The following is a 20,542-nucleotide window of genomic DNA, read 5'->3' as shown; positions in this document are numbered from 1 at the left end:
TAAATATGTTGAGATTGATGAGAAAAAGAGTAACAAGTTCAATTTGTTTTTATCAGGGTAGAGGACAGTAGCAAGGTGGTCGATATTGGGGAAAGTGTCTTAAGAAGAAGTGGGGAAGTTCTGGTTCTTTCTCAATGGCTGGCACTCCTTACCCAAAGCAATCAAGTGATCATTTCTCTTAGCATGGTGGAGGGTATAGGGTGCAAGATACCCAATCTCAGACTAGTGGAGCTCCGTCTTATTTATCATATCCTCTTTGCCAATTCTATAGTCAAGCACACCATGGCCAGTTTGACAAGGGTAGGAACCGATGTTTTTTGTTGTTTGATTGGGAATATGTAGCATGATTGTCCCTCTAGAGTTTCTTCTGGGGCTAACAGGGTCTCTATTTCTACATTATTAGCTCTTACACCAATGGGTGCTACTTTTACTTCTGGTACTAGCATTAGACAAAATCAATTGTTTGTATTTGCTACGCATCAAGAGTTTGAGCCATCTCTAGATTTTGTGATGTGTACTATTTACTTCATCTAGGGTCCTCTTTCTCTTATGTGACCTTATTTGTAGTTGTGCATTTTGGTTTTGGTGTTAAGTATCTGTCATACTTTTTTTCTAGTTCTACCCCAATTAGAGACTCTGTGGTTGTCAGAGAAGTCTATAGGGGGTGTGTGGTATCTGTTGGTAGTATGGAAACACTGGTAGACTTGATAGCATTAGACATGGTTGACTTTGATATTATTTTAGGGATGGACTAGTTGTACTCATGCAATGCTTTGTTAGACAATTGGACCCATAAGATCATATTTAATTTCCCTAATGAGATGGTTATTGAGTGGAAGGGTGGTTCCCAAACTACTAAAGAGAGGTTCATATCATATATTAGAGCTCAGAAATTTATCTCCAAGGTGTGTCTCCATCATCTGGTATGAGTTAATAATTCTAACTTGGAGGGCTCTTCTTTTCATTCTGTTCTGGTGGTGAATAAATTTCATGAGGTATTCCCTGATGACCTTTTTGGTATTGTTTTTGGTATTGATCTTGTTTTGGATACTCTTACTATATTTATTCCCCCATATAGAATGGCTCCGACTGAGTAAAAGAAGCTTAAAGAGCAATTAAGGGACCTTTTAGCTAAGGGTTTCATCAATCCTAGTGTCTCCATGTGGTGCACTAATGTTATTTGAGCGTAAGATGGATGGTTTCCTTGGAATGTGTATTGATTACTGACAACTAAATAAGGTGATGATAATGAGTAAGTACACTCTTTTGAGGATAGATGATTCATTTGATCAGCTCTAAGACACTAAGTTCTTCTCTAAGATCGATCTATGGTCCGTTTATCATCAATTAAAGATTAGGGAGGTATCTATCTCCAAGATAACTTTTCATACCCGGTATAGACATTTTGAGTTTTTGGTTATTTCCTTTGGTTTGGCTAATGTCCTGGAGGCATTTATGGATTTGATGAATAAGCTCTTCTATCCATTTCTTGATCTGTTTGTGATTTTCTTCATTGATTATATTTTGGTGTACTGTAAAAGTAAAGAGAATGATGCCAATTACATTTGCAATATGTTATAGACCTTGAAAGATAGATCGTTGTATGCTAAGCTATGTAAATATGAATTCTGGTTGAATGTTATTACATCTTGGGATCATATTGTGTATAGTGAAAAAATCATGACAGATCCTCATAAAGTTGTTGTGGTTAAAAAGTAGCCTAAAGGCACGACTCCAACTAATATTCAGAGCTTTTTGGTTTTAGCTAGTTATTATAGAAGGTTCTCAAAAAGTTTTTCTTTTATTTCTGCTCAATTTACCAAGATAACTCAAAAGAAAGTAAACTTCTTGTGGTCTAATTCTTGTGAGGGTAGTTTCGAGAAGCTGAAAGATACTTCAGCCCCATTTTTGACTCTGCCTGAAGGCACCAAAGGTTTTATCATCTATTGTGATGTATCTCGAGTTGGTTTGTATTGTGTGTTGATAAAGCATGGCAAGGTGGTTGCGTATGCCTCTAGATAGCTGAAGGTTCATGAGAAGAATTATCCGACTTATTACTTGGAGCATTTGTCGATGATATTCGTGTTGAAAATCTAACATCATTATCTGTATGTGGTACATATTGATATCTTTTATGATCATAAGATCCTACAGTATGTGGTGACTCAGAAAGATCTTAATATTAGGCAAAAGAGGTGGCTTGAGTTGTTGAAGGACTATGATATGAGTCTTCAATGTCATCTAGGTAAAGCTAATATGGTTGGTAATGCTCTCAGCAGGTTATCCACTGGGATATTAGCTCATAGGGATATGGATAAGCAGGAATTGGTGAAGAATATTCATTGTTTGGCTAATCTTTGAGTTCATATCTTAAACTCTAAGGATTATGGTGTGTTTGTGCAATAGGTGGAAGAATTATCTCTTGGTTCGGAAATAAAGGAGACACAGGTATTGGATCCTCTTTTTATAAAGATCAAGGATGATATGGGTAGGCAAAAGGTGATGACATTTCAAATCAATGGTCATGGTATCTTAAGGTACCATGGGAGATTGTGTGTTCTCGATGTTGATGTATTACGAGGTAGGATTTTAGCTGAGGCCCAAGATTTTTGGTATAAAATTTATCCCAGTTCGACAACGATGTATCATGATTTCAAGGAAATGTATTGGTCAAATAATAGAAGTGGGATATAGCAAACTATGTGTCTAAGTGTATGGTGTGTCAATAAGTGAAGATGGAGTGCATGAGGTCCGGTGAGATACTTCAAGAGATTGAACTACTGGTTTGGAAATGTGAGATAATTAATATGGATCTCTTTAGTGGCCTTCCACAGTCGCGAAATTAGTGTGACTCCATTTGGGTCATTAAGGATTGGATGACTAAATTAGCTCACTTCTTGCCGTGAGGACTAATTATTCAACCGAGGTCTACACAAAGTTGTCCCTTTGGGAAGTTTTAAGGTTGCATAGTGCACCTGTTGATTATTTTGGATCGTGGTACTCATTTCTCATTACATTTTTGGCACTTGTTTTAGCATGGTTTGGGGACTATAGAGAGTGGTTGTATGACCTTTCACCCATAGTTGGATGGGTAAGTCGAAAGGAATATTCAGTCTTTGGGGGATATGTTGCTAGCATGTGTGGTTGACTATAGTGGTAGTTGGTTCGACCATTTTCCTTTGATTGAATTTTCTTATAACAATAGTTACCATTCAAGCATTGGTATAGCCCTAATTAAGGCGTTGCATGGAAAAAGGTGTAGATGTCGTATTGATTGATTTGAGATTTGTGAAGCGGAGATGTTTGGCCCGAATTTGGTTCACCAATCTTTGGAAAAGGTGAAGGTAATTCTGAATAGGCTTAAGACCTCCCAAATTCGCCAAAAGTCCTATGCAAACATGAGGTAAAGTGATTTGGAGTTTGAGGTTTGAGAATGGGCTATACTGAAGATTTCTCTCATGAAGGGAGTAATTAGTTTGGAAAGAAGGGGATGCTTAGTCCCCGAGATGTCGGCCTATATGTAGTTTTTAAAAGGTTTGGAATATTGTGTATGAGTTGGATTTTCCCTCTACCATGAGTTGCATTCATCTTATATTCCATGTGTCTATGTTGCAGAGATGTATGGAGGATCCTTCATTGGTAGTTACCTTTGAAAACATTGGTAGTTGATACTCTTTTTCGTCTAAGAAGGTCCCGCCGAGGATCTTGGATTGCAAGTTCATCGGTTGAGAACAAAAGATGATGCTTTGGTGAAGGATCTATGGGGAACCAAAAGTCCATGAAAGCTACATGGGAAGACGAGGAGGACATGAAGACCAAGTATCTATTCTTATTTTTGATTCTAGAAAATTGTGCTTGAGGTATGTGGTAGTTCTTGACATATTTGTTTTCTATCTTTGTTAGTGGTGGGTTGTGAATTCCTTGGCATGTTGTTTTCTATCTTAAAAGTTAGTTTAGAGATGTTTGAGGGTTTAATCATGCTTGTATTGTCTCGTTCCATCATTCGAGGATGAATGATCCTAAGTGGGGGAGTCATAAATACCCCAAACTTTGGCCCTTGCAAATTTCTGAGTTTTAAGGCTTCTGATCATCATACGACTCACACTATGCTAGTCATATGGTGTGGATACGATCTAGGACCCTAGTCATATGTTGGCCAGCGTGATATTTTCCAAGTTCTATTATAGGTATAGGAAGACTCCATGCGAGTCGTATATTCATGGTACGAGAGGTATAGTGCCCAACTATATATATTATCTAGTGTCTAGCCATTGATGTTCTGCTTAGGGTATGACTTTAAGGGTACTTTTCCTATGGTAATGGTACGAGTTAGGCTAAGGAGTCGTATGTATGATAGAATGTGGTGCCAAATTTTTTTAACAAGTTATGAGTTGAGGGTACCACTCATATGATGTGGATATGAGTTGAGGGGTCCAAGTGTATCCTCCTGTGTTCTTTTTGTAGATTTTATGTTGAGGGTATTTTTGACAATTCCTACCCCAAGCCCTTAAGACCCTATGTCTTGTAACACTCATATGGATTTCACTCTACACTTTAAAGGATTGAAACATTATCTATAAACCTCACAAGAAGATTGGACTAGGGTTTCTTCAAGGTGATTATCTATAGGATTAAGGATTGAGAGTATGGCTCTTCCCTCATTGTTAATTCCAAAAAATCATGTGTTTTAAACATTGTTCTTGAATCATTGATGGTGGTTTTGAAAACTATTGTTGAGTGTTTGAATGCAAAATGTTGAGTATGGTTTTCTCATATTAAATTATGATTATATATGCTTTGATAATGGTTTTGCGCATATGGTTGCTTGGAATTGTGATTTGAACTACGGGGTCATGGTAAACCCTAACTTAATTTTTTTGGCTTGAAATAGTGGTTTGTTAATGGTATTCCCTCAACCTGTTTGTGACAATGTCAATAAGAAGCATCCTTTCACATATAAATATGTTTTGAAGCAAGTCATTGGCCTACGAATGTGGATGATGGGAAAATGGCTTTATGAAGTCCTTGTTGGCCATAAATTGATTTGAATTGTAACCTTGGTGGATTTTTTAGTTAAATGGGTTCGAGGCCTTAAATTTAAATTGTATTGATGTCATTGTTTTGACAACAGGTGTGAGTCCAAAAGTTGATTGATAATGGTTATTTCATGTTATACGCTTGCAAGTGGGGTTGGTATGATGATATCAACGGGGTGCCATTGGTAAGTCATGGATTAATGGATGCGTATGTGTTAATGAATATTTTAAATTAGGCTTTAAAGTTGGATATGTAGCTAGGCAGTGAAAGTGGATTCCAAAGGACTAACACCAGAAACTGCGCTAGCCAGTGCAAGTATCTATATGATCGTGAGGTTCGAGTCCCCCCTATTGTATACATTGGTTCTTAAGTCACCTTGATTTCCGAGAGGTTCGAGTCCCCCATAATGGCATATACAGTTATAGATATTCTTTTATTCATGCGGCTACACACACTGGGGCCCTTCCAGCTAGGGGAAAGTTTGACCCATATAGACCTTGGGTTCCTTGTTATATCAAGGTTATGCTACACAACCCAAGTTATAGTTTTCAAAGTGAATGTTAAGCCTTGTTTCCTATCCCGATACGATATTAATATATATATATATATATATATATGTAAGTATGTTATTGTATATGATGATTTGACTAGGTTTTGAATGATGGAATTATTTTATTCCTTTATCCCTAGGTTACATGGTAGCGCTCCAACTGCTAACTGTCTCCAGATGTTGTATCCCCATGCAATGCAAGTCCCGAAACTTCTTCTACTTTACATATGTAGTAATCAGGTGTTCAAGTGGTTCATGAGTTAACAATGAAGTGGTGAGATTCCATACTCCTGAAGGCTTCATCTCATGGTTTTTATATTCTGTCTTAGACTTGTTTGGATTTTGGTTTTGGCTATTATGGGGGGCATATACCAATATTTTGTTGACTTCGGATTTATATAGGCCTTGTTGGATAACTGTGGACTTGGGTGTATTGGTTGGTAGACACTTCTAATGAATTGTTATCGGTCTTATTATTCTTTATTTTGTTATATGTCGGAATTTATCCAACACTTATGGTTGTTGTACTGGTTAGGTTAAGTGAAGGGGGTGATCTCCAGTCCACGTAGGACTTGAAATACCCGTCTTGGCCAGGCCCATATTCGGCTTGTGATATTAATACTGTAGGAAATGCCCAACAAAGGATAAATTCAAAAACACAATATGTAAATAGACAAGTGTTCTAAATAGATAATATAGACAATACACGAAACCATTTCCACGGCCTGGTAGAATCAGTACAAGAGCATCTAATATTGATAGTACAACCTAAAAGACTTAGAATATATCTGATACATCTGTCTCAATACAAAAGATTGAATAACTATAAGGTAAAAGGAAATGGGCAACTCGAAACTCCAAGATCTCACCCTATCTCTGAAAGATCAACTCTACACAAGCAACGGTCAACTGCGACAGGTAGTACTCGGATCTGCACAAAAAAGGTACAGAAGTGTAGTATGAGCACCAAGACAATGAGTGCTTAGTCTGCATCATCGACCGACTGAGCTAAGTCATGATATGAAGATGATATAATGCAAGATAATCATAACTAGGTCAAGGTAAAAAAATTGAACCTAAATTATCTCCATCATCACTATATATAATGAGCAACTAAACTAATATAACAATATAACATAATGTATCAACACTTGCCAATATCGCTATGCATAAGAAATAGATAATTCGGAATCATAGCACATCATAAAGAATAACATAAGTAGGCACAAGTACAAAGTTGGATCCCATATGCCAATTGGTGCATAAAGTAAAGAACTCATCATACATCCCATACTACTGGAAAGTACTCCCAAGAGAAGCATAAAGCAATTTAACCAAAAACATATCCAAACCTTATCATTATTCAACCACATTCCCACAATTATCATCAATCGGTCATTTTACCAAACTTTTATCAGGTACCAACATTGACCATTTATACATATTCCATACAATTTTTCACAACCTAATTTCTCAGGTCATGATGGCGCCTATTGTAACCGTTAAGTAGGCAAGCCCAACCTGTAGTCCGAAATAGCTAGTAACAGACTACATAATAATATACGGTAAAGAATACAAAATAAATAGAATAAATATCAATTACATAAGTGAATTACAAAACCTATTGGTATCAACACAAGAGCTTATAATACAATAAGAGTACAAGAGTGAAATATCAATTGAATTATACTGATACAACTTATCTCTTAATACAATATAGAGACTAGCCTAATATATATAAGGGAGGTAAGTAATACTCTGAACGTCAGAAGCTCACCCTATGTCTCCGAACCATGGCTGCTCCGTACGACACACATCAATGGAGATAACTCATACTATGATTTGCAGACTGCAAAAATGTAGTATGAATACCAAGCAAATAGTACTAATAGGTACATACCAACTAAGCTCCAAAGATAAAACAGATATATACAACATAAAAAAAGAATGAAAATTTACATCCAAAAGTTCATAAATCATATAACAGGTCAATGAGACAATAAGGATAGCCAATTCTATTCAAGTCCAAGAGACTAACATAATAAGGCTAAGGAAGTATAAAGGATGAGCTATACTATTCATGTCCAAATTTGTAAATATCAAGACTAACTAGTATATCACAAGCTAATATCTTAATAAAGGGCGAAAAAAAGGTTAATAACAATATACAAGGCCAAGGAATAAATATACAATAAGAACAAATAAAGGAGGGATATATGGTGTTAAGTCATGGATTGGAATCTAGCTTGATCAAATCTATAAATCAATATTTTTAATCTCTTTTATACGAATAAATATTCTATTTAGTTAGGCAATTATAAAAGTAAGAAAATCCATAGTTAAGGTGAAAAGTGGGTTTTAACCCTTATTCAGAAAAACAATGATAAGGCCGTATTTTATCTAGGATCACATCAATACCGATATACTAACCATGAGTGTACAAAATCTATGCATGCCATCACCAGTATTCAGTCAATGAAATCTTAGGTAACATAAATATACATGTGTCTATATTCTATAACCATATCTTTTACAAGGATAAATACTTCTCGGATATCTAACCAATATCAACATGACCCTCAGCCCAATAATATATCCGAAATAATTAAGTCATCATAATCATATTAGGCCCATATACATATTCAAAACTCATAGCGACAATCATATTCATTAAGCCTTAGCATTTCTATATCATCTCACATATAGAAGGCATCTCACATCTAGGAGACATAATATAAATAAGCATAACTCCTTTATTAGAATCTCATATCTATAGGTCAAACATCATGACCAAGAGTAAAATCATCTCGATAAGCCCAATAATCATAGCTAAGGGTAAAATGCATCTCTATGGGCCAAATATCATTACGTAGAGGAAAATGCAACTCTATGGGTCAAATATCATAACTAAGAGCAAAATGCATCTCTATGGGCCAAAAATCATAACTAAGAGAAAAATGCATCTCTACGGGCCAAATATCATAATTAAAAGGGAATACATCTCTATGGGTGAAATATTATAACTAAGAGGAAAATGCATCTCTATGGGCCAAATATCATAACTAAAAGGAAAATGCATCTCTATGGGCCAAATATTATAATTAAGAGGAAAATGCATCTCTATGGGCCAAATATCATAATTAAGAGGGAATACATCTCTATGGGCTAAATATCATAATTAAGAGGAATATACATCTGTGCGGGCCAAATATCATAATTAAGTGGAAATTACATCTCTAAAGGCCCAATTTCACATCTATGGGAAATTAAAATATCTACAGTCCATTAATCATAATCCGGCGAAAATCATCTCTATTTATCATTTCACCAAGTAAATCTCATAAATAAGGCTCAATGGTCTCAATTAGGTCTACTATTTGAAATTAAGCCAACAAGGGCTTACACAAGTCTTGGCCTATGTGGGCTGGATGATTCACTTCTACTCCTCAACCTCCATCTTTAAGCAAACTACACTAAAAGCTAGGCTAAGGTATCTAGTTCAACTTCTAGATGAAAAGTAAGCCATAACCAATCAAAAAAAAAAATTCATTTAGAAACAAGAGCAAGTACATTCTACCCCAAGATACAGTTTCAAGATTACTAGACTAGTTCAACTAAGGTCAGTCACACTAACCATGATTCCAACATTTGGACCATATCCCAAACTTAGCATCATAATATTTCCATACTACAAATTAATTCAATCCAGGAAGAAGGCAATAGGATTCTAAAATGGTCATAACCATACTACTTTAGGGATCCAAAAAACCTCATCCAATTCCCCAAACATTAATAATCAATACTAGGCTATTTATTCATAATCAACCCTAACATTCATATTCACATGCCATACATAACCCACATCACCTAACATTCATATTCACATGCCATACATAACCCACATCATCTTCGAAGAAGAGTAGGTAAAAGACTACCTCAAGGACGAACCACAAAACCTCACATCATGCTCCACATGCTCATCTTTACTTCACAATTCCCAAAATACCATCACTCTATCAAAAATATAACCTACTCATCAATACGAGTCTAACGACAACCATATTGTACTAGTGTGCTTCGGGCCTAAAAACGACACCAAAAACTCCAACTTGGTCCCACATATGAAAATCGCATTTCCTAGATCAACCCAATGGTCAAACATTACTAATGAATCATAACCCTTAATTAATGTGTGCAAACAAACAAAATTTGGGTCTAAATAAAGCCCTAATCTAAATTAGGGTTTGGGGTTAAAAACTAAGAAATTCACCAATAAAGTCATCAAAATCTTACTATAATCCATTTGATAATCATAATAAAAGATGTTTACCAATCTCCCTAGACACCAACAAGACTCAATCTTGAGTTATCATATTTAGGATTTTAGGCTCTCAAAGATGAAGGAAAAATGCCCAAATTGTTGACCTTGGGATCTATTTATAGACCCCCTTGGCGAAGAGATGTGGTATACTTGTGACAGCAAAGTTAAAAACTTGTTTTTGACCCTCGAAACTCATTCAGAACCCAAATAACATGATCCAGTAGTGAAATTTGAGTGTAAACAACATTTTAAACCAACTAGAATCACCTAAACGTTCATCCAGGGTCTTTTTGGTAAAAAGTGAGGCCCACATTTATAATTCCATTTTTCATAAAATTCGCTCAATTTCCCAAAATAAGTTTGAAAGCCTTGGGACCTGAACCAAGGGCTCCCCAGCCTAAATTTGACATGCCAGATTCTATGGAGAAGTTCAATTTTCAATCAGAGGTCGTTTTGATCAAATGTGGGTCCTACACCCATATTTTGATTTTTCAACTTTCCAACCAATAGGTTGAAATGAGCTCGAGTGCATTGGACCCTAAATCAAAGGCATGCCTAGACTAACAAAGACCCTAAATGAGGTCGTTTTGCTTTAGTTTTTGCCCGATGGCCATTTGAAACCAACAAAGACTTCAAAATAAAGAATTGACTCTAGAAATAATAAGAGTTGCACAGTAACCGAATCGTTGGTCCTAGAAAGTCATAAATAACTTATCGCATCTATGGAGTAGAGCTAATGATGAAGATAAGCAGAAACATGAAAAATAACCGAAAGGGTCATTACAACATCTACAATTAAAATGACTTTCGTCCCTGAAAGTCGACGGATAGATAGAATCTCAAAAACTCGTACGAGGTACTAGGCCCCCACATGCTCCGAACATGACTTCCTAGGTAATCTCCATGAGGAGAGAATATTTGCAATGGATTTCTCTATATGTATCCCTTTTTCAACTACTACCCTCACTTTACTTCCCAAACAGCCAAAACTCAACTTTAACTGCAAACTGGCCTCCAACTAAACAGAAAAGACTGATGTATGCAAATCTTAACCACAACATATTGATACCATCCCGATACCCATATAAATCATCAAAGGCTCATCCAATCCAAACTGACCCAAGTCATGAGTCATACCACTGACTCTCAAATCCAAATATAATTTTCTTCTACTAATCCATTCTTGCAATCCACTTTGGAAAAAGAAGAAAATCACCTGAGTTTCACATAAGCAATCACATTATTGAGAGCTCGAAGAACTGAAGTCGATTCACTAAAACTCAATATGAGAAACATTGGAATAAGCTCATAAGGTGGAATCTGGGCCCACAGTTGGATATAATCAATGAATGTAATCTATGCTAATGCTGCAATTGTCCGGATAAAAATCAAACTGAAATCCTAAAGTCCAAGGTATAACTACTTACCACTAAATATCTCACTCCAGGATGTCCCATCAATCGAGAATAAACCCATACTAAATCCATCACAAGTGTATTAGTCCCATTGAGTATATCATCCAAAACTCCCAAAAAAACTGGCGACTCAAGGTCAAAGCTAAAAGAACGAATACTGTATCCATAGGCTATCATCTGAACACTCATCAACTATAATCCATCTGAAGTCGAGAAGACCCAAAAGGAAACCATAAAGTAGGCTCAACCAACTTATAAATGAAATCTGAACTGCGACAAGTCTAAAATGTAAGCTACACGCAAGCTGTACAATACCAAGCTAAAATCTCAATATTGAGGATGAATCGCTCGATTTCAACCATCCAAACCAAATCTGAGGATGGGTAGGCATTTATACTCCAAGTTTATCACAACTTCCAAATCGCCATTCCAGAGCGTTAAGTTAAAAATGAATTGAGAAGCGTATTTCATTATCAACCATTCAAAGCAACTTTAGTATCCAGATCTGACATATCTGAGATAAATCATACCAAGTAACAATACTGAAATCATGTAAAAGTGCAAATCATTGGGAAAAAATGCAAATAACCCACCCATATCTGCTGGAGGGCATGAGCTATCAAAACATACTAAAACACAACTCCCCAAGGCTGCAAATCATACTAGTAAAGAAAAATATTCTAGCAACTCAGAGAAATGCAACTTAAGCAAAAACGAACTAGGCCAATACTCCATCTCAAAAAAAAGTAGTCATAGGCATATATTATCATGGATAAATACTCCACCAAGCCTTATTAGGCTGAGAAAACTCAGGAATGGGGATTACCTAAATCTACCCAAGAATTACATCATCAAAGAAAAAAATATACCTATCCCAAAACCAAGGTCAAAGTCAAGATCAGCAACAAAAAGCCAACAACTCGAGATAAGGAATTTTCAATTTTCCAAAATAAGAGCGATCACAAGAAAGGCTACATGCCTCTAACTTTTAAACTCCATTTAAGACCAAACTTTATCACAGTAAAAAGGGAGTATATAATCCCCATACTAATAATAAGGGAAAACTATCACAAGGGAATGAACCCAACAAATATAAGAGATAAATCTACGATACCTCAATATCAATGTCAAAACTACTATCAAGCGATTAAATAGTCATAACCAAAGAACCAACCTCAAAATGATAAATCTCACTAACGGGTTATATCAAAATGGATAGGCAAAACAAAATCCTTCGCAATCCAAGAAGCAAGTCTAAGAATCTTGAACTCAATAACAAGCTATATAACGAATTTGCCAACTTAAAAACCACACAGAATCATGGAAGGTCAACTTACCTTTGGTAGCACAATATATTCCCAAATCAGTCTAACACAGCTAACTAAGTGGGAAAAATCAACCTTGCCGCACATGAAAAAAATTATCAAACTAGGCTATATATACTCAAGCCACCTAATAAGATCACAAAATAAAGTTCTAACTAGATAACTAGTCTAAATAACTACCCAATGGGGATCAATTATATCAAGCAATAATATCAAATACTATCAACATAATCATAATCTATACATAATGAATGGCATGACTTCCCAAAGTAATCAACAATCATAACTTCTCACATAATTCATGGAATAATTGCTTACATCATTATTAGGAATGTGTTCTAGCATATTTTCTGGCATAATATCTTAGCATGATCATAATCATATGTAAAATCATGGGCAGTTATACATTAATAGCCTATTTAATGGACTATCATTAGCATAAAGATAGTTTATTACTAACTTGAGCAATAACTAATCCATGATATAGTCTACAGCTTATTCATAGCATGGTCCATAACATAATTTATGATTTTGACAACATCATTGTCAAGGGATACTTCAGTAGTATATATGGTAGCCCAATCAATAACAACAACAACGGCATAATCAATAGCTAGTTGTAAGCTTAACCAATAAATCATACATATGACATAATCATTAGGCATTACTTATAACACCATTCATCATACCCAATAAGCATCAAGATTCCTTAATATTTCCTCACAAGGGCATTCTCTAAGCATATAAAAGGCCTACAAATGGTTCAAGATAACTTACATAAATCTTGACTTAAGGTGGGTCAAAGATCCCACTTCTAAATCACCAAAATATATACTAAGTCAATTTCTACCCCAGACTAGGTTAAGGTATCTAACTCCACTCTTAGATGTATTGAAAGCATAATTAGTCCTAAGGTAAAGGTTTTTCTTAAACACAACCACTAAGACAATATCAAAACCAAGGCAACCTTCCTTTGGTGTAAGAAACTAAGGACACCTCACCTTAAACATCATTAACTATAGAAATTTACTTAATTTTAGAGAAACCCAAGGTATTCTCATGCTAAACATGAGTAATGAAGTCTAGTGCACTATGGTTCAAGGCAACAATCTAAGTGTTTCAACTCTATGATTCCACTTTAGCCTAAACAATATCACTAAACCCAACTCTTGAATTTCATCAATCCAACACCTAAAACCCATCCCAAATCCAACACAATATCAAAAGAATAGCACGATAAAGCTCAATCTAATAAGGGATAAACCTACCCTGCCTCAAAGCCGAAGAAAGCTTATAAACCGCCAAACCTTCACTTTTCCATTTCTAGAAGCCTCTTCAAGATGCCAAGCAATCAAAAAAAATTCTACTCATCAATACTAGTATATTGATACCCATATTGCACCATTGTGCTTCGGGTCAAAAAATCATGCCAAAACCCCTATATGTATCCCACTCACGAAAAATTACATTTCTAAGACCAAACCAACATAATATAAAGCTCATGGAATCAAAACCCTCAAAAATAAGTGAAAACTAAGTAAACTTTGGGCTAAAATCAAGCCCTAAAGGATTTGGGGCTATGGTCAAATAATTAAGTAATTCAAGCATGAATTTGAAGGATTCTTACATTATATCCAAGGATATTTTTGAAAATATACATTAATCAAGCTCCCAAGTTACCCCCAAGACTTAATTTAAAGTTATCACATTCTTCAGGATTTTTCCTCTCATGAGAATAGGTGGAAATGGGCAATTTCACAACCTAACAGGTCTTTTTATACCACTTCCAAGTCATCAGGTATGGTTATTGCACACCCAGTTGTGAAATCTCACACCCTGGCCTCAGAAGGAGATATGGAGATCTCTGCACCCTCTAGTGAGATTTCACTACTTAATCTACACCTATTGTTGTTATCGCCACACCCTCTGATGCGATTGCATATGCACCAAAAAACAAGCTGAACTTGGCAAAATATCCAATTTCCCACCAAGATCTTGGAATTTATCTGGAATTCAATATATGAAAATGAACTATGTAACCACACTAAATTAAATATTTCAAATGCAATAGACAACTCAGATTTTCCATTCAAGGTTATTTCGACCAAATGTAGGTCCCATACCTATATGTATAATTTTTCAACTTCTAACAAATAGGTTGAAATAAGCTCGGTGCATCGGGACCCAAGTCAAATGTACACATAGCCTAAAATCGATATTCTGGAGCTACTAGAACAATCAAAATTTGAATTCGAGATTATTTTACTAAAGTTTTTGCCTGATGGCCATTTGGAACCAGTGAAGGCTTCAAAATAGGAAATTATCTCTAAAAACCAAATGAATTGTTCGATAACCAAACTATAAGTCCTAGGAAGTCATAAATGACTTAGGAAAGTTATGGAAAATCACTAACAATAAAAGTAAGTGAAAATATGAAAAATGACCTGAAGGGTCATTACACTACTCAACACCTTTTCCCAAATCACTCTCAACCTAACATCATCAAACTGATGAGCCTGGAAGTATGGATCCATGACTATTGTAAAGTATGTGCCATATTTCCATTAATTGTATAAATATTTTTAGGCTTGTATTGCCGTTAAGTCTAAGAAGAATAAAAAGTTCTTGAAGAGGTTGGGTGATTCTCTTCGACTAGCTATGACTCAGATGGTAGTGTATGTGGTATCATGTAAAAGTATAGTATATTATGTAAAGATGATTGAGTCTATTCTTTAAGCATATTTAGGAGGTGCTAAGAGGGTAGATTATCAGGGAGAGTTTGTAGGTCACACTTCTCTAGGTAGAAATTCTAGAGGCTTTTATTGGTATCATGGTAGACTAGTGAAGAAAGAGTAGTGGGTATTTAATTTTAGCAGCTTTGGGTGGTCGTTCTAGCTTAGTCGTACCTCCTCCTATTAAGGCAGGATTTAAAGGTTGCTTTGTGTGTGATGAGGTTGGCTATGTGGTGAAGGACTACCCCCTTTGTGTTTTTAGGGCTACTCCTATATCAGTAGGGAGAGTTATAGGTTGTACTAGAGGTGTACAAGGTAGAGGTAGTGGTGCCCATATTGGTGATAGTCATGGGTGTAATCAAGAGGGTGTTTGTAGTGGGTACTGTTATGCTATACCCACTAAATAAGACGGAGAGGTTTTGGATGCTGTTATCACAAGTATTGTCCCTAATTATTTCAGATTTGCATCTATGTTATTTGATTCAGGATGAAATTTCTACTATGTGACTGGACATTTTGCTTCATATTTTGGCTCTGCTACTGAGCCTCTTGTCATACCTATCTGTGTATCTAACCCTATTAGAGATGCTTTAGTGGTTGATCAGGTGCATCGATCTTATGTTGTTACTTTTATTGGGTGTGAGATTTGGGTAGATATGATTGTCTTAGATATGGTATATTTTGATTTAGCTTGGGTATGGATTGGTGACTTCCTTATCATATTGACCTAAAATGTTATAATAAGATCGTGACCTTACCTTCGCTAGTGTACCAAGGATAACTTGGAAAGATGTGCTTTATTTTGTCTCCAAGAGGGTTATATCTTTCCTTCAAGCTCGTTGCTTGGTTTAGTGTGGATGCTTGTCTTATTTGGCTTATATTCCTGATACTAATATTGTTTTACCTCTTTCTTTCGATTCTATTCGTATTGTCCATAAGTTCATAGATGTTTTCCTTATGAATTCACCTAGAATGTCTCTGGATCATGATATTAACTTCGCTATTAATGTTGAGCCAGGCACTAATGTGCTATGATTTCATAGTACTTTTGATGCTTAAAACTATGAAGATACGTTGTTACTTAGGTCATTTTTAGATATGATGTGTTTTATGTTGTGTTTTGCAAGGAACCAGGTTCTGGGAGCTAAACGGGAGAAAAGAAGTGAAAATTGAAGTTTTGGACCACCTACGTGGGTTACAATGGCTCGTATATACTACCTTCTTGGCATATGTACTAGAACAAGTTTTAGTGAGCAGAGAAACAGAGATTTAGAAGCTAGAAAATTTGAACTTGTCACCGACAATGGGCACATACGGCCCATAAGTGCTAGTACAAGTTCCAGAGTGTGAAGTTTCAGAGACCCTGCAGAAGTTTTGGGAGTCATACACCTACGTGTGGCCACCTATGGATCGTAGGTGCCACCTATGATCCCTAGATTCCACCTATGGACTGTAAGTGGATCCATATGTTCCCACCAACTCTAGTTTTCTTCTTTTGTTTACTAGTTTCATAGGGTTTCCATGCAATCTATAAATACCTTTTTTACATTTATAGTTAGTTTACTTACTTTTATCATTCACAAACCTATATTTTGATTCTAAGATTTTCTTTTGATCTTGGGATTGTGTTCTTGGATTTTGTTTTTTTATTCAATTTGATACTTTGGGTTTTTTCGTAAATTATAATGAGATTAATTTAATTCTTTCCATTATGATTTCCATTGATTGTTTCTTAACAATGAGTGACTAATTCCCTTAGCTAGTGTTGTGCAAACCCTGTCAAGTTGTCAAAGTAGAGGAAGTGTGCAATCCATATAACTCGTTGTTGCTGCATACATTATGGTTTTCTTTGCTCTTATTAATTTCATAACTAGTTGCAAATGTTAGAATCCATCCTGTATACACTATAATCTCTCAAGAAAAAGCTAGAAATTGGGAAAAAAAGATCACACCTGTAATTTGAAGATAGTTATAGATATAAGCTAATCATATTCATCTACTTAGGCCAATTATCTTTATCTAATAAACTTTGAGATCAAGAGAATATAGTTTAATTTGTATCCAGGGAAGGTGTTAGTAATGTAACACTCTAAGACCGAGAGGATATGTGTGAAATTTATCAAAGGGTGTTATGAGGCTGTTGGTGATACATAACTTGTTAGATTCTGCATGCATATCAGTGAGATAGTTGGAGAGGACACAATAAAACCTATAAAGTTAGAATCAAAGGGGAATACAAGCCCAGTTTTCATTTCAGATTGTTTTAATCCAAAGCATTCAAGTTTTTTACTTCTTACCATTTACACCAAAATACCCCTTTTACTTTTCTTCACTACCCATGATTACAGCAAGTTTGAGAGATAGTTCCATGTATTCCCTGTAGGTTAAACCCCAACCTATATGGGTTACTTTATTTGACATCAACCACATTCTATATTTGAGGTGTAGTATTAGGCTATATTAAAATTTTGGCATCGTTGTCAGGAATACAGTTTTGACTTATTGATTAAAGTTATTAAAGTTTTGGGGTCTTATTTTTCTGCTATTCTTGGGGAATACACTGATGTATTCCTAGCACAAGGAGTCAAGGAAATCTCTTAATATTAATTTTGAACCAAAAAGAATCCTAAAACCAAATCGTAGAATTGTATAACACATAGGAGAAGTTGAGCTTGAAGGGGTTTGGAATAACCCCAATAATTTGCCTTCACCTCCGCTTGGTGGAATTTAGGATAATATTGATTAGAATACTGATGGATTACATTTGGAAGCCAATGTGGGTAGGGATACAGAGGGCCATCATATAGATCAAAAAGCAGAGCTGGCTAGGCAGAGACAAGAAGTAGATCATTGAGTTAAACTCAACAGAGATAGAAGGGGTAGAGCTCCATTACGCCTAGCCTATTAGTATTTACCACTATATGAAGATCTAGAAGTGGACTTGGGATATGTTGATCTTACCGAGATAGAAGCTATCATTTCTCCTGCGCTGCTTCTAAATATGATGTTTGATGTTACTAATTGCATGATCCAGCTGTTGAACCTAAAGGGTGTGCTTGTGGGTTCACCCACTGATGAAACAAACATGCACCTTAAACTCATCATACACTATACCAAGAGTAGATCAGGAAGATCTCAAACTCAGGTTGGTCTCTTTCTCTCTAAATAGTAAAGCTACATTATGGTTAGGAGAACTTCCTCGATAGTTGAATACTTCTTGGAATGAGTTGCAGAGGCAGTTTTTATATTTCTTCTTTCCACCATCCAGAATGCTTTATTTGAAAGTAAAAATATACAATTTAGGTTGTTGGACTCTAAATTGATATATGAGGCATGAGTTTAAAAATAAGTTGATGATGGTGCCGAATCATAGAACTACGGGAAGATACTTGCTTGATATCTTCTATTGATCCCTTAACACTAGTTCAAAAGCTATGACAGATACTATATTGGTGGTTCATTCATGCACACATATTGGAAGGCAACATTAGAGATATTATACCTGATCTCTCCTACTAACTGAGGGTGGCATACTTTAGAGTCAAAGAAAGGTGTTGGCTCTTATGTTATTCTTACTTCTAATGAGCACAGAGTTGTTGAAAACACAGTAATACAAGAGGTTATTCAGCTAAGGATGGAGGTTGGGTTGTTGACAAAGTAGTTTACGATGATGAATTCTGAGAAGAAAAATATTGTGGGCTTACTGGGTAAGGTCTCTAGATCATATGATTCTATTTTGGAAGAGAGGAAAAATTTCTAGACAGAGTTGATGGGTTTCTGAGCCAATGGGCAAGGAAATCAAGGTCGGGACTACTAAAGGGATAGTACAAAGATTGAAGCAGAGACAAAGATGGTGATAGGATAGGCAAGGATGATTACAAAGAGAAGGTTGTTGCTTAAGTTCCACTAGGCAGTCGTGATAATAAGTCAAGGATGTAGGATATGTTCTCCAAGGTGTTAAAGGGTCACGAAAGTTAGGAAAATTTCCTTAAGGAGATTAATATAGACATATTGGGGTTGACCTAGAAGTAGAGCCACATGCTATTGTGATAGAGCAATTGGAGTAGCAGTGTAGACAAATGTTTGTAGCCTTAAATTAGAGAAAATCGGGCATTCTTTAGAGCAAACCAGTACAGAATCCTAAGAACGATAGTCACTGTTTTTCCATCACCACTCAAAGTGGTAAGGTATTTTTTAAATCCTCCCATACCTATTGTTGATCAGCCAAGGAATGACAGTGTTGAGGTTGATGAGACATTGAAATCAGAGTCAAAAAAGTTGCCAGGTGTTGGTAATAATGCTAAAAATGAGAAAGGTAAGGGAAAGGTTGATGAGCTGGTAGTGAAGACAATTTCATGATCTCCCCCACCTTTTCCTCAATCATTGAAGTAGAAGAAAGAAAAAGGAAAGTGATGTCTCTCAAAACTAACCTCCAAAGAAGTATAATGTGATCAATGTACAACATTGTAACCCAAACTATGTTGGGGTCGAACCCACAGGGAATATGCTTGAACAGTCTCTCAAGTGTAGCTAAATCCATGAGTACTGCAGAAAAGTAAACGGGGGAATTAGAAAGCAATAGTAACAAGTAACCGGGCTTGGATACTTGAGTATGTAACCAATAGATGACGGACACTAGGACTGCATTCCCCCCTGGATTTCCAACTCCATAAACTTGTCGTGTTCAACACACCTATCCTACTTTGCTTCATGTAGAGTTGACAAGCTATGTATTATCAACCGTCTTGTGAACGTATTGACAAATCTCACCTTTTACCTTGTGAGACTCAGGATGTCACCTTGTTGCCCCTTTCCTATAACCTCAATACAACTTTCACCTTTTGAGTTTCAAGTTGATTAGACAAGGATTGGTAGTCTCAAATCACTGTCTTAATCCGCTTTTACTTATCTCAAACTCCCTTGTAGGGAAATTCTTGAATAGGGGAAATCCTCAAGATTCTACAATAGCTCTGATGTCAATTAATATGACGAAGATTAAGATATATTCAACTATAGTAGCATAGATGAATCTCCCACTTCCTCTATATACTTAATTTGACAGGATTCTCATAATCCTAGTAAGGAATTTTTCCACTTATGTTCATGCTACAATCCATAATAATCAAAGAAGAATGCATGTAATTAATTGCACAATCATGAAG

This window comes from Capsicum annuum, chromosome 9, assembly GCF_002878395.1.
Source record: "Capsicum annuum cultivar UCD-10X-F1 chromosome 9, UCD10Xv1.1, whole genome shotgun sequence".
NCBI lineage: Eukaryota > Viridiplantae > Streptophyta > Magnoliopsida > Solanales > Solanaceae > Capsicum > Capsicum annuum.
This window is presented reverse-complemented; position numbering follows the sequence as displayed.